This window comes from Argiope bruennichi, chromosome 8 (genome assembly GCF_947563725.1).
Source record: "Argiope bruennichi chromosome 8, qqArgBrue1.1, whole genome shotgun sequence".
NCBI classification, from domain to species: Eukaryota; Metazoa; Arthropoda; class Arachnida; order Araneae; family Araneidae; genus Argiope; species Argiope bruennichi.
This window is the reverse complement of record NC_079158.1, coordinates 18,780,519-18,795,966: the sequence shown is the minus strand read 5'-3', so window position 1 is coordinate 18,795,966 and position 15,448 is coordinate 18,780,519. Positions and strand designations below refer to the sequence as shown.

The 15,448-nt window shown below is 29.9% G+C and overlaps 1 protein-coding gene across 2 annotated transcripts in view; it reads right to left on the bottom strand.

The window, feature by feature from the left end:
- Positions 1 to 14,109: 14,109 nt before the first annotated feature.
- LOC129981830 (uncharacterized) overlaps positions 14,110 to 15,448 on the bottom strand; it is a 117,443-nt gene continuing 116,104 nt past the window's right edge. For both annotated transcript variants that reach the window (XM_056092854.1, XM_056092853.1), the window contains exon 4: positions 14,110 to 14,478. The gene's annotated coding sequence lies outside the window, so the exon portion shown is untranslated. The remainder of the gene's footprint in view (positions 14,479 to 15,448) is intronic.

Below are 15,448 nucleotides of genomic sequence, written 5' to 3'. Positions count from 1 at the left end.
CTAACATTTTCACTCAAATTTATTTATATACTAATCGCTTTTAGTGACTAGATGTTTCGAATGGCTTATATTTCCTTTTGATTCAGTATCCTGAACTAACTTCATATCCATGATTCTTCAAATTGTGAAACATTAAAGTTGTGCTATTTTAATAATCTTACATATGTTTTGTTCATTGTGAATAAGAAAGTTTCTAATAAAGTCCAATCCCATGACATCATAGCGCGTTAACTGTAATTGTAACTGTACGTTTCACCTATCTTCTAACTTTCGAAATGCTGTAACTTCGCTTTTATAAGCTACATAAGTATTTAACATCTGTTTTCTTTATTCTTCTTTTAAAAATAGTAGGAAATTGTGTAATAAAATAATTGATAAAACAATGAAAACTCGCTGAATTTCCAAGAAACAGTGTAATCTAGTGTTGGAAATTAGACAAAAGATATTTAAAAAAAATTGCTAACACTAAGGCAAATTTTGCAAGACTTTTAAATTTGTATCAATCAAAGATATTTTTTAAAATTTTGAAACGTGTAAAGCTTATTTCTGTGCAGTCGTATTTTCGGAAATCATCGCGAAAAAGTGTTAAAATTCAATTTATTTTTCAAGGAATTGAAATTTTAATTAAAAAATTAAAAAAAGAATCACCCTGAGGTGTGCATCGCCACCTTCCAAAGGTGCGTACACAAATTTGGAAGAGACAACACACACACACACACACACACACACACACACACACACACACACACACACACACACACACACACACACACACACACACACACACACACAATTTTATCTTTATTATTATAAGAGATTCCCCCGTTTAGAATAAGATGAGACAACACATCATGGAATTTAATATATCTGAAGTAGTCCAAATATCGAAAAGTATATCAATTATTCAGGGCATTACTTTTCAAAATTCCTCTAGAAAGTTGGAAAAGTTTAAATCAGAAATGCATTTTCCTCATGACTGAAATACAGTTGTAAGCCTTTTAATATAATTTGTGAATAGGCATACAGCTCCATATAAAGTGAAATTAATGATATTTTCTTCAGACTGATTTCTAAGAAGTATTCCAGTTAAAAGGACGAGGAATATTTTTCCTATCTTCGGATATCTGTTTTAAATTAGGTTTGAAATCTATAAAGATCTTAAGAATTGTTCAATTTATGTTTCATTTTCAAATAATCGATGTTATATTTATCATTGTAATCTAACAATATTATTATAAATGTGCGGTTAAAGTAATTAGCTGATTATTATAAATTTATATAATTTAAATATAAATTCATTTTGCTTTAAATGGTAAAGTTCATTTTAATATTTTGTCCAAATATTTTATTTTATTTCTTTGGATGATGACTCGGAAAGGAATTTCATGTAAGGATTATGTGAGTTCTTCCGCACTGTGCTTCCGTGAATCCTACTTTCTAGAAATTAGATGCTCATTAATTATTTTATTGAAAAATATCCCAAGCATGATTAATGGATTCAGGTATGAATTCTCTACAAGGATCTTAATCCCATTAGGACAATGATAGGGGTTTCGCAGATTACAAATGTTAGTAGCATATACCAGATCATTATTTTGATGCAGTTTAAAATATTTTAAAATTCTTAAACTGCTTGCACTTTGCTTTAAATTTCACTTTAGAATATCAAATGAGATATATTAGCACATTTGATATTTTTTTCCACCGGAGCTTCACATATAACCACAATCCAATAAGTTTAAGTTTTTGATATGAAATGCTGTATTTAATTTGTTTTAAGCTCTTTTATCTACAAAGATTACATCTATTCAGAACTTCACTGGATATTTTATTTAAATTTTAACAAATATCAGTCTAGCATATCTGTTTGCATTACTAATTTGGGGCTTTCTTTGTAAATGGCCGTGAAAATTAAATTTTCTTAAAATGCTTCGTTTCGATGTCAATACTTTTGCTTTAGGCACTTTTTTCAGTTATAAATTTTTTCAGTAAATATAATAATTGTTTTTAAAACTCTTTCTATTTACTAGTGGTTCTCATTAGTTAAAGAAAGAGGTATATTCTCGACAATGAAAATAGCCAAAATTTTAGCTGTAAATAAGGGGATTTTTTTTCGCAAGTTGAAATTAATATCTGATAGAAAATTTAGGGCATATAGAACGTATTATTTATTTAAATTATAAAACTGTAGAAAAACGTTTGTTTCTTAAAAAGAAATCGAATATGTGTTGTGATGCGATCATTTTCAAGTTCATAACCATAAAATGGTGCGCTCAGAAAAAATAATTCAGAGTAAAATCACTACGAAATGAGCATAATATAAGATCACAATTACATGAACTTATTTTCATTTAAATATACTAAGAACAAAATTTCAAAAAAATAATAAATGCCGCGATAATCTAAAAAAAATATATCTTTTGCATGAAAAATAATTTCTAAAAATTAATACTACTTCGCAGAAAAAGTAAAAGTATTTTTTACAAATGTATAATATCAGTAATTATTGTTGAATAAAATTCCATACGATTGTAAGGAATCAAATGCGTTCTGTACGTATCGAAATTCGAAGAAAATGTATTTCGAGAAAAAGGAGAAAAAAACACACCTTTATTTTTCTATTTTAGGAGTTCTTGTTAGATTCATTGTTAAAGGATAATCTTTAAACTTCCTATTTTTCAAACCTATGCAAATTTTGTATTTCTGTAATCAGTGAGTACCCCTCCCCCTCTCATATTTTATTAGACTAAAATTGAAAAATCAGTTTTTGAAAGTACAAGTGTTCCCAGTTCTCTTAAGTGACATGATATTTTCAAATATTTAATACCTTATGGTTAGAGTTATTACGATATTTAATCACAAATGCTTTGCTAGGAATAAGGTGAACTTACGACATAAGCCTTTACTGCTTCGAGGACTCTGTTGCATTTCGCACATCGCAGACAGCTCCGATGCCAGAGACGCTTCATGAACATCACCTTCTCGGCTGGAACAGGAATTATTAAGAATCGATTTCAGAACATAAAAAAGAATAGAATGCTCATTGCAAAATTTTACTCATCAATTAAAAAAAGAATAGAATGCTCATTGCAAAATTTTATTCATCAATTTTCCTTTCATGCAACTATTAATAGCACATAGATCTGTATGTTCATCAAGGGTTATCTGCTTTCAACCATCGACTATTTTCGATACAAATCTCAAAACCACATTTTCTCTGAACATTTTTTTACTTTCTCGTATACGTAGTATAGAGGAAGTATTATAATCATCAAAAAATTCGATTTTGAGACATAGACAAATCTTCGTATTTTAGACCTCTCTGAGTTCGAAAAAAATATTTTTGGAAAAAGTCCGTCTGTTTGTATGAGACAAAGATAATTCAAAAACACTTTGAGCTGGACGGTTGAAATTTAGTATACGGTCTTTAAACCAAATCTATAGAAATCTATCTGTAGATATCTGTCTAAATTCCAAGTCCACACGATAACTACAAAACGAAGAGATCTAAATAGACAAAATTCGATATGCAGAATTAACATTTAGAGTCTAGACACTTGCCGAATTTTGAGTCAAATCCAACTAAGGATTGATTGTCTGTAGGTCTATACTTTTAGGAAAATGTAAATATGATAACTTAAAAACAGGATTACTTAAATACATCAAATTTGGTATGAGATTTTGTGACTACAAGTGTAGTTTTGGGTTGAATTTTTGTTTCAATTGGCTGATAAAATCGCATCTATGAGCAAATTAAATTTTCTTAAGATTATTATTAAGGGCATGTCAGAAATGATCGCCAAATGACTCTCCAAGAATGATACGATAAATCTAGTAAAAATGCTAAAATCGCGATAAAGGTTAATATTTCGCAATTATTGTACGGCAATGTTAGACAAGGTATTCTCGGATAACATCTTTATTGCGAGAAAGTTTTGAGAGATTACTTTCTCTGGTTTGTATTGCATACTCCTCGTGCTCAAACTTCTTTTTTAATGATACATCTGAAAGTCATTGATTCCCCCCTTCCGAAAATAATATATGAGAAACTTCATTCATATATTTCTTAACTCCTTTATAATATTTCGTAGTCACTTCTCGGATGGTTAAATTTGCTGCTAATGATGGAAGGCAAAACCACGTAATTTAATGACAGTTTGACTGCAGGTTAACTTATTTAAGTTATTTTCTAATGTGTGGAAGAAGGTGAAAAGCATTTGCTCATTCGAAATATTACAGACTATATATGGGAACGCTAGCTTTAATGCGAATATATTTTTATATTTCATCGACATCTTTTCAACAAAAAACTAGCACTATGTATTTAATTAGGAATATATTGTAAGAATAGCTTATAGATAGTGCTGAATAGCTTTTAAATATGAAATAAGTAATTATGATACTTTTAATAAATAGAAATATTTGCAAACAGCTTAAGTTAAGTGCTAGTGAATTACTTTTGTAACTGTTGTAAATATAAAAACCCTCTGTAGACATTCTCTTCGAGGATACTCCAATTTAATGCCTGCTCATAGGAAATGGGAAAAGGAATAGTTATTTGAAGCTACACCAGGTGAATCAAAATATATAATAGAAAATATCAATTTCAGTCCTTTTGATTTCATAACTATTTAATACTGTAAACGAGGTTTTCTGACAAATTTAAATATTTTAGAAAAATATAGAGGGCGAATTAAAATTCTTGAACAAAACTTTAAGTTCCGGTACAATATACATTCCAATACAAGCACATTTTATATATATATAAATATATGAATGCAATGATGAGCAAGGACACAAAGACATGAAACCTAAATAATCTACTTGAACATTTCCAAATTTAAAATAGTTGGGCGAAATGGAATTTTTAGTAATTATTGCAAACAATGTTTATGAAAGTTGTAAATCTTCCTCAGAGGAAAACGTTCTCCTTGATATGAAGAGAGAAAAATTATTTTCTGAATAGTAAGATTACCAACAACAATTATATTTTAACCGTGTTAAATCAATACCATATTTGGTGAATTAACACTTGAGCCAACGGGATTAGTCTCTCATATTTCTCATAGTCTATCTAATTAAAGTGTTATCCCCTACATAAAATTGTCATCCCTGGACATGGTCGCTCAGATTTTTATTTTCAGGGTCACGTACTTGAGAACTGTGAGTTACGTAGTGCAGTAAAGAAAATCAAATATGCATTTTTAATGTCTTTTCTCTACTGTCAGAAACCTGAATTTTATATAGATCTAAAATTCTAATCATAACATCACTTACCAAATTTGATTTATCTTATTTGAATTGTATTTTCAATTATCGCGTTTATTTGTATGTGAAAGTACCCACAGGTAGATATCTCTTTTGTCTTCAGATAAATTTGATTCAAAATTTGATAACAGACACAATTCCTAAGAAATGAATTTCGTTCAATTCGTTGTTACAAATTTCACACCAAATTTATAACATGTATTTAGTATGAAAGATTCAGGTTAAATTTAACCGTCTAGGTCAAAACGTGTTTCAGTGATTGTATTCTCAGAACAAAATGACAGAGCGACAAACAGCTTAAATTTCAAAAATGCGTATTTCAAATTAAGAGAGATCTGAAACGTGGAGAGATCTGATCCATCAAGATCTCCAGTTCGAAAGTTTCTGATTAATATTTTACTTTCTCTTTATATATTTTACATACGGGAAAGTGAAAAAAAGGATTAAATTTGTCGAAAGTGCCTCGTTTTTATGTCTGACCAAAAATAGTTGATGCATTTGGACATTACTTTGTTTGAATAATCGCTTATTGACATTCTCTGTAATGACATTCTATATTTAATTCCTTCCAAAGATGTTCAATTCAGTAATTCTCCTTTGATAAACCGTAATTCACTAATAAACACATATTAGTAAATTTTTACATCCATATTGCATTATACACACTGTAAATTTGGCGGTTTTCCTTACAAGATTTGCATGAACTAAAAAGAATTACGTATTAACGCCACCGCAGCTACAGATTTGGCTGTTTTTGTGTTAATGCGCCAATAAAGAGCAATCCTGTTGTTCGCACACAGCAACCCCGTTGTTCGTTCGCAGTTATCTTTTGGATTCCTTGTTGCCTTGTTTGCTGATTCTTGACTAAAAAACCCCACCAAATCTGTAGCCGTGGTGGCGTTAATACGTAAGTACCAAGAATTGCCCTTCGAGTCACGTGCTTCTGTTGAAATTTTAATTTATCTGAATATAAATTTTGTCATACATAAGTATGACAAAATTTTTGCTATTCATTTTAACTCTTTTGATAACTTAACCCAAATAAATTACACAATGATTCATATTTGTATCATTACCTCTTTAAATTTTTTAAAAATTGGCTTGGTGATATTCAGTAAGTAATGGTTTTTATGTTTAACCACATGTGAGCGATTAATAGTAATAAAAAGTCAATGATTTCATATTTATTGCAAGCAACGAGTAATCTCCAAATATATGATGTTCGCCAAAGATTGACTGTATTCGCCAATGATGTGCGGTTAAGCCAAAATTTCACCAATATACAAATATCAAGATATCTAATAAAATTTCGTTTGATTTAAAAACAGAATATTGTTATCGGTCAAAATGTCAGTTATTCCAATTATTTGGAGTGTTTTTCTATAATCATAAATATGCCATGTATGAATCTTGCAACTCCAGGAGCCAAGATACTAAAATGCGCCTTGTTGGTGAAATGGAAAATTGCAGCAAGCACCTTATGCTCTTTTACTTTATCGCCAAACTTCTATTATTTTTAGAGATAATTCGCCAAATTGGATTTAAGGCATTAGACTTTAGATAGAAGATGAGATTTATATTGGTTTTAGATTTAAAAAGGTCAGTTAATGGTGTGCGGCCATCTTAGTCATTGGTGAACTTGATGACAGGAGTTGTTTTTAGATCTAACTTGTAATCTTTGTATGGTTAAAAGAAAATACTTCTAGCATGGCATTTGGTTTTACTTTTATACAGCACAAAAAAAAAATGTAATTTAAATATAACCTTGAGAGCTTTTTTAGAATTTAAATTACGCTTTCAATAGACAGTATTATATTCGCAAAAGAATCTTCTGCTTGTGGTATTTTGTTTTCTGCATTTTACATTATGAGTAAAAATTTGAAATTCATCTAGTATGTTTAGAAATAATTCATCAGAGCGAAAAAAACAAACAGTTTATAACATCAGTTTTATAAAGTAGAATTTATTATCTAATTGGAAAAAGTTTGCCCTAACTGCATACAATTAAAAATGGATTAACTTATTTTAAAGTGCAATATTCAAAGAAATCCAAAATATAAGATCACCAATCACTGTCTAGTAATTTTTTTAAAATAGGGGTGAAATAAGATTAATTAAAAGAATTTTCAAAACTTCCAAAAAAAAATTTCAGATATTTTATATAAAAAAATAATTTCTTCATTTACTTACCATTGTAGACAGTTTTCCCACATGTCGGACAAATAGTTGGTATATTGTCTTTAGAATCTAACATTATTGCTTTATCTTCATTAAGAATTGCATGTGATATACAAAAATTATTTTTACGGTAATTGTTTTAAAAACAAACTATTGCAGTTTTTCTGATAGGCCAAATGCGAACCATATAAATAATTTGTCAGGTTTACAAAAACGGCAAAATATGTGTAAATATCGCGTGAAAACTGATGGTTCTATGGTTACAGTTAATCGTATGCGTATTCTTCACTTTTTATATATAACAAATGAGTTTTTCAAGCACGGAAGATAAGACACTAAATAAGTACACTGTCATATGAAAATTTCAATAAATAAATAAATAAAATTAACCATTTAAAAATTTACTTATTGCCATGGCATCCAAGTACTTTAAGTGCTTCTGTTTTCCAATGAATTCAATTCTTGTAAAGCTTTGAGTAAAATTTAGCATCTAAGCAAAGTGAATATGATGCAAATCAAATGTGTGCGACGATTTCATTGTAGAAATTATTGTGTATCTAATAAATAAATTATTTCAAAAATATGCTGCTTTGACCATAAAAAAGCTGCGAAAAATAAAGCAATTTTTTTTTAATTCCAGAATTTAACTAAAATTATAAAATTAAACCTCTCAAAATTTTAGTAATGTTGTTTAAATGTAGAGGAACTTTGATAATTCTCTAGTAAATGGCTGTGTGTGTTAAAAATCATGTAAAAAAAGTTTAATAATGTTCTGTATGTGAGTGAAGCTTAATGAACATAGCGTATACACTCCGTAAAAAAGTATGGCAGTCATATTTTGTAAATTATGCTTATATTTTGATCCTATTGATCAAAATTTCTTTTTTACGTTGTTTGACTACTTTATCTTTTTTTTAAATGGGTGAATTTTATACACAATAGGAAAAATTAAAAATAAAAAATAAAAACTGTTTTTGATGATTTTTTTGTGCGTGAAAAAAGTTGAAAGACATGTGATAAAATAATTGTTTTGAAGGATATTGTAAACCTGAAAAGTGTTTTTTTTATTCTTTTTAATATTTTACTAAGAAAACGTAGTATTTTATAGAAAGCCATCGATTTCATCGTTTTTAGAATGCCTAGAGGAAACTTTTTGAGTGAGTTTCAAAAAGGCTAAATTGTTGCCTTCAGAAATAATGGTAAAGGTCTGAGATAGATGGCACGCCAGCTACTGTCAGTTTCAATACTGTTTAGAATTTCATAAGAAATCCTAGTATTAAGGAGAACAGAAAAGAAACCGACAGGACGACTGAAAAACTGGTGTTATGCAATCAATGAAAAATCATTCGAGAATTGAAAAATGGATGGAAGTGTTGCCAAAGTTCAAAATAATGCAGGCATCATGCAAGTATCAAGAACTGCCAACAACTATATAAATAATCCTATTCAGATAAAGGACTACTGAAATGGACGCTAATAGCACTGGGATGAAATCAGCATGGCCTGGAGTTCAGTATAGATCTTTGTTATATTTTGATGAAAAAATAATTAATTTAGCAAGATCGGAGGATGAAGCGAAGAATAGTGTGCCCCCGAGTTTGTCGCCAATATGGCAATCTATTGGAATGCTCTTCTAGCAACCCTAATGCTGTTTTATTTACTACTTTTTGCAATGGTTGAATTGCACATAAACTATACAACTATATTATGAAAAATGTTAAATTAAAAATATTAAAAAATATAGATTTAAGATTTAAATTTTGTTCTCTATTATAATTAAAGGTTTATTAAATAAAGAAAGTTAAGGTTATAATTAAAAGTTATTTTCCTCTTTCTTTCTTTTTTTTAAATATGAATACGAACAGAAAATATTTATTCGTTTGCAATTTTTAACTGTCAGTATGCGCTTTAAAAAAATCGTCTGATTTCTTAATTTTCGAATCGCCTGCATTCTCACTTTAAAAGACAGCTGGAATGGAATTCTTCGCAGTTCTCGTAATTCTTTTGGTGTTCTAACGGATGGTTCACTTCATAATTTGTTATGTCGGCTATTGTGCAAGAATGGATGTCGGGTAAATGAGACGGAAGACAAGATTTCGAATCTGCAGAATGGATGAAGGGTGAGTGATATATATATATATATATATATATATATATATATATATATATATATATATATATATATATATTACGAGTTGATGAAGTTAGGAAAGGATGCTTGTTTGAAATTATGTATGGAAAATGTTCCGATTGCTTCTTCCTTCGTTCTTTCTTTTCTTTTGGTTACGGACTGTTCCTGTTATCCACACAATCCTTATGTTCATTGTGCTAGCGAAGTGACTAAGTTCCCGCTCCTGCTGCTAGCTAAGCCGTAGGATGTTTTTTTTTAAGTTAAAAAAATTCTGCCCGCTGCCAAAGGCATCTGTAGAAGGCACCGGGCAGTCTGGAAAAAAGAACAATACTTATCAGTAAAAAATCCTAATTATATGGCTAGAAATGGTAACCGTAACTGTTCCGCGGAAGTATTTGTTTATTTTGTCCGCCATCTTTATTGGCGACTTGGTATTGTTGGCGCAGAAAGGGTCACACTAAAATGTACTTTTAACAGCTCGGATGCCTACAACATTATTGACATTGTCTCGATGATGAAGAAAACATATATTATATCCGACAGATGGGTGAAATGTGTTTAATGATTTGGTTGGCAGTTGGGTACGAAGGAGAAGAAAACCTAGTGTTTCTGAGTGGCAGGTAGAAACACACAGACTATATTCAAGTCGTGAATTCATATGTCCTTTCTATGGCGTTGAGCGCTAGGCGGGTATAAAGGCACAATTAACAGCTTCTAGACGGGTGCATTTTTAAACATAATTGTGCCTCAAGTCACACGCTAATGGGATTAAAAATTGATTTGCAGCAAATAATGGTCTGGTTTGATCGGCTTAGTAGTGTTGTTGTTCAGATCTCAAAATTGTAGAGAACATGTGAGCAAAGATTGTTGGTCGTGTTTACGGGGAAGGCTAGCAGTTTGAATCTATAGCTGAGTTTCGGAGAGCTTTGAACGACGTATGGGGAAATTTTCGTCAAATAGAAATTCAAACTTTATATGGTTCGATGCCAAATCAGATCTTTGAAGTAATCAAAACCAATGGTGGAAGTATTCCCTATTAATATGACTTTTATATGGGTATTTAGAAAGTGTCCTCCTTTTATTACAGAATATAGCCAAAACTGACTTTTTTATAGTAATTTACTTATATATATATATTGTTTCACGTTTAAGATACTGTTATCTGTTTTTAAAAATGTCTATAAACTGTTACTCATTTCATTCTTCTGACAAAATTTATTGTACTTCATTTATCTAAAAAATACTTGTGTCTTTCTATTTGGTACATGTAGTGTAATGTCGAGTCATGGATTCCTTCAAAATGCTCATGCAGCAATTTAAGTTTTTCAAGAGAAGATGAAACTGACATTTATAATCAAGCAAATGCAGGACTAAAGTACAATATGTCACGAAATATAGTTTCATTTTGGGTAATAATTGAGTACGGCATATCAGCTGGGATGATAAGTCCATGATTAAAATCTCTATTTCAAAATATTTCTAATGATAGGAAAGTACATTTCCAATTTTTCAAAAAAAAAAAAAAAAAAAAAAAAATGGAAAATTAAAAATGTGTATTAGTTTTTTATAAATATAGTGCATTAGTAGTTTTGTTTGTCAATGTATGCATGTACATTACTAGTTTTGTATTTGAACATACATATTATTAGTTTTGTAGGAAAATATATAATAGTTTTTGTAATATACAGTATGTCTCTGAATTCATGGGATAAATTTTAAGAGTAGGTAAAATACATATAAAGAAGCAATTTGTGCATAGCACTATGGGATCGGAAATGAAAAGTGTAGGCGGAAATAACAAGAAATGCTAAGGACAAGCAGCACGCATCCGAATTTTTGGACATAAATGAATCAGTCTCTCAAAGCTGACGGTGTAAATGCTGAAAAATTTCGTGATTCGGTTTTGTCCTGGTTTGGAAACGTTCCTCAACGCTTCTCTTTCTTCACAATTCGCAGCCCCATCCATAGCCACGTAATATAGCCACTAGACAAAAGTGATCACCATAGACCGGTGGTTGTTAACTGGCTTATGAAGCTACCACCACAAGACTACTTGCTCAGAAAGCGTAAATTGCTCCACCATTACATAAAAATATTCTCTGTATATGTATAATATCTTAACTATAAATGTACTTATTTAGTAGATTCAAGTGTGGTATTGATGTAAAATTTCGATGAGTGTGCGTCCTATTGCGAATCTTATTCTTAGATATGTTCCTAACTAGGAACGTTTAAAAATGGACAGACCGATTTACATTTCAGAAAAGTGCTGTTGTCAGGCTGGCTTTGAGAGTTCTTCACAGCAAGCCCAGTTCTTCCAAACAAAACACAAATATAAGCTAATTTTTTCCTGACTGTCCTCCAGAAATGTAGCTTATATCCATTTACTGCAGCTGAGCTCAGACCTTTCTTTCGATTGAAGTTTAGAGACCAAGTTTGGTTGTCCAAAAGAGGTGTTTTAGTTTTCTCCTTATCACATGTAGAAGATTCATGGACTTGAATAGTTGTATCAGAATTAGTTGGATTAGTTTCAACGACATTTAACATATAATTACATATTGTTTGGTCATGTCTTGTGTCTCTATATTCTTTTTTTCCCTACAAAAGGCTGCGGAATTCTAAATGTATTAAATTACAATGCTGTATTTGACACCAGTGACTCCATATTCTATACAATATATAGAATATTGCTATAAATTTGTAAATATTTTGTATTTTTGTTATATTTCAGGGTAAATGTTTCAGATGAATCAGATTTTATACAATAGTGCCCGCTAGGGAAGGATCGGTTTCTTCGTTTGCAAAATTCCCGCTTGGCGACCAATTTGTCTACTTTATAGACGACTTGGCGAGATTTGTGGCGATCTTGGCGACATTCCATAAGATTTCGGAAGTTCAAAAATTGAAGCTCTAGCACTATTATTTCGGGAGTTACGGGATTTTTCTGGGAATCAGTGGAATAATGCTTACGTCATATCTCCCATAGGAAGGGTATAAATAGGATGTGTCAAATGAAAATGATATCATTAAATGAATTTTTGAGTTTTAAGATAATTTACAAGCCAGTTTTGTAAAATAATAGTTTTGTAAGATATGGCCATTCATTCTCTATAGGTAAGTTGCAGCGATTATCTATCTGCCAATATTTAAGACTATTTTCGCATTCCATTAGACTTTGTTTGACGCCTATTTCTTGATTACATGTTCTTGATTTCTTGTTACATCTTCTATTTTCTGTTATAGAGTTTTGGGTCAGCCCTATTCAGAACATCTCAAACAATATTTTACAGTTTCATTAACTAGCGATGTGTTGAATTTAGTACAGCTATAAAAATGTTTAACGCAGTCTAAAATACTCTTATAGTGAATTATTTACATTTAACTGTTGCCATTTGGCAATATGTAATAAGAGTGGTTTCTGTGTTGCGTACGTTAGCGTTTCATATATAGAGATTGGTGAATAAAAAGCATCATGTTACTGTAGATATATCTTCAATTTAAATCAATAGTAGTTCAAAGGATAATATGTGATATTTTGTGATCTTGATGGAGTGTTTGAGATATTCAACTTATTTTTGGATTCACAATGAGAAAAAACTTTATTTATTCTTTAGCACTTTATAGCTGAACTGGTTAAATTGAATGAAATTAAAATTTAATTAATTACTTGCATTAAATCAGCAGTACTAACATTCGTGACGTTTTCATTTAAAGCATGTCAATCTTATTTTTTTAATTAAAAAAAATTTATTTAAAGTGACCTAAGTTTGTACCTTCTTTGATGTTTCCATTTAAATTTTAAATTAATTCTACAAATTTTAGGTAGAACCAGTTAAAAGTATTGATACTATCGCGCTGTTACAGCTATTACACTATTTTATAACTTTCAACGAAAATTCTTATATAAATTGATTTCGTGTACCTCGTAAATGGCTCTCACGACCTAGATCAAATTTTATATTTAGATAAAGTTTGCTTTTTAAGTTTATATATATAGGTGTCTTTCCTGAAAAAACGCGATTTCACACAATTTTTTTTATAACTAAATATTGACATGTGGCAATACATGACCTGGATAAGCGATGGAGACCGGTTAGGGCTTCGAACTCTCATGCATGCAGCATTATGTTTTTAAATTCCAAGCACATTTGCATCAAGTTTTGCAGTTTGAATTAACTGCAATTTTGTGATTTTATGATTTTCTTTTTTTAGACTGTATCTAAGAGAGATTCCTAATTGCATTGGTTTGGGGGAAAAAATTGCAAGTACTTTTAAAAAAAGTTTTAATTTTAGAAAAAAACCTCATTTTTTAAAATAAATTTTAAGAAAAAAAAATATTTAGACAATATGTTATTTGAAGTTGCTTTTTAATTTCCTCACTATATTCTTATTGATAAATGAACCTATGTTTTTAAATATTTTTCTGTGAGATGAAAACTACATATTAATAACAATTACAGCAGACAAGAACATACATTTTTATTACTTTAATTGAACACAAGAAACACAATTGATAATAATTTATCCACAAAATCACTGCGCGTCTCCGCGCTTGCGCACCATTGAAAACAAAACAACAGTAACAAATTTTCAGATACTTTGTAGATGGGACGCAAAAACATACACTAGAATGTCACAAAGGAGATACACTGAGAGTATCGAATGCAAATTGATGTTTTAGAGATTCGATCTCGCGTTCCCCTTTGATGTTCTCTAAAGGATGAAACCATTGGAGAGAGGTGCACACTAACAGATGGAAGGGTCAGGTGACGAGTAGATGATGTTCTAAAGGTGTGATTATCCCATATTCCACAAACATATAGGGATTGTGACTAATCAGAGTCCATTTGAGAAAAAAATCCGCTGCCAAAGATAGTTCCAGCGGCTACTGAAATCGTCTTCTGAAAAAAGAAAAAAATTTAAATTTAAATTCGTAAATTAACACAGTAAGTTAATTAAGACAGAAATATTATTATTAATTTTCTTCTAAAAATGTAACAATCAATAAAAAAATTCTTTTGTTATTTCTGAATTCTTTAGTTCTAAAGTCTTTTGTTACCTTTGAAGAGAAATGCAGAGAAAAATTGAAATAATTTTCTTTAAGTATGCAAGAATTTACGAATTTATATGTGCACACAGAGAAAAACAAATTTTATTTCATTTCATTAGAATTAATATTTCACACATCCAGCAACAGGAAGAACACTGATTTTATTGAAATCATCGGTGAAGAATCAGCAAGAATTATATTGTTATCAATTTGATTTTCAAATATTTAGAAGCACAATATAAGTTTTAATAAAAGTTTTAACGATAAATAATGACATACTTAATTTTTATTGACAAAAATCAATATTTCCATGCGTTGAAAAGATGTTCTTACCTTTAGAGTAGCATGAAAATATTATAGATATTTTAATTTATTTTTTTTACACTTTCCACTGAATTGCCACTAGTAATGTTTAACCTTTGGACTATTTTAAAAAAATATCATTCATGAAAAAAATTGCCTTTTAGAATTTTTTTAAATACTAAAAGGTTATATCTCTGCTTTATGAAGAAGCTATGCAATTAAAAAAATTTTAATGCAATTCATATCATTCAAAATACAACTGCAGATGACAAAATTGGTTTATGTAATAAATATTTTATACAAAAATATTTTTGTTTCAAAATATTACCCATTTAATTTTGAAAAAACAAATTCATTTACTTACATTCCATCGAATAATGTTAAAACTATCATATTTTACCGCGTGCCATTTTGTCACTACAATGTCAACATTCTAATTTTTGTACATTTCAAATTAAGCTGATACACACAGAGAAATTTAAGGACGATTTTGGAGAAAGTTTTGCAACAACTCATTT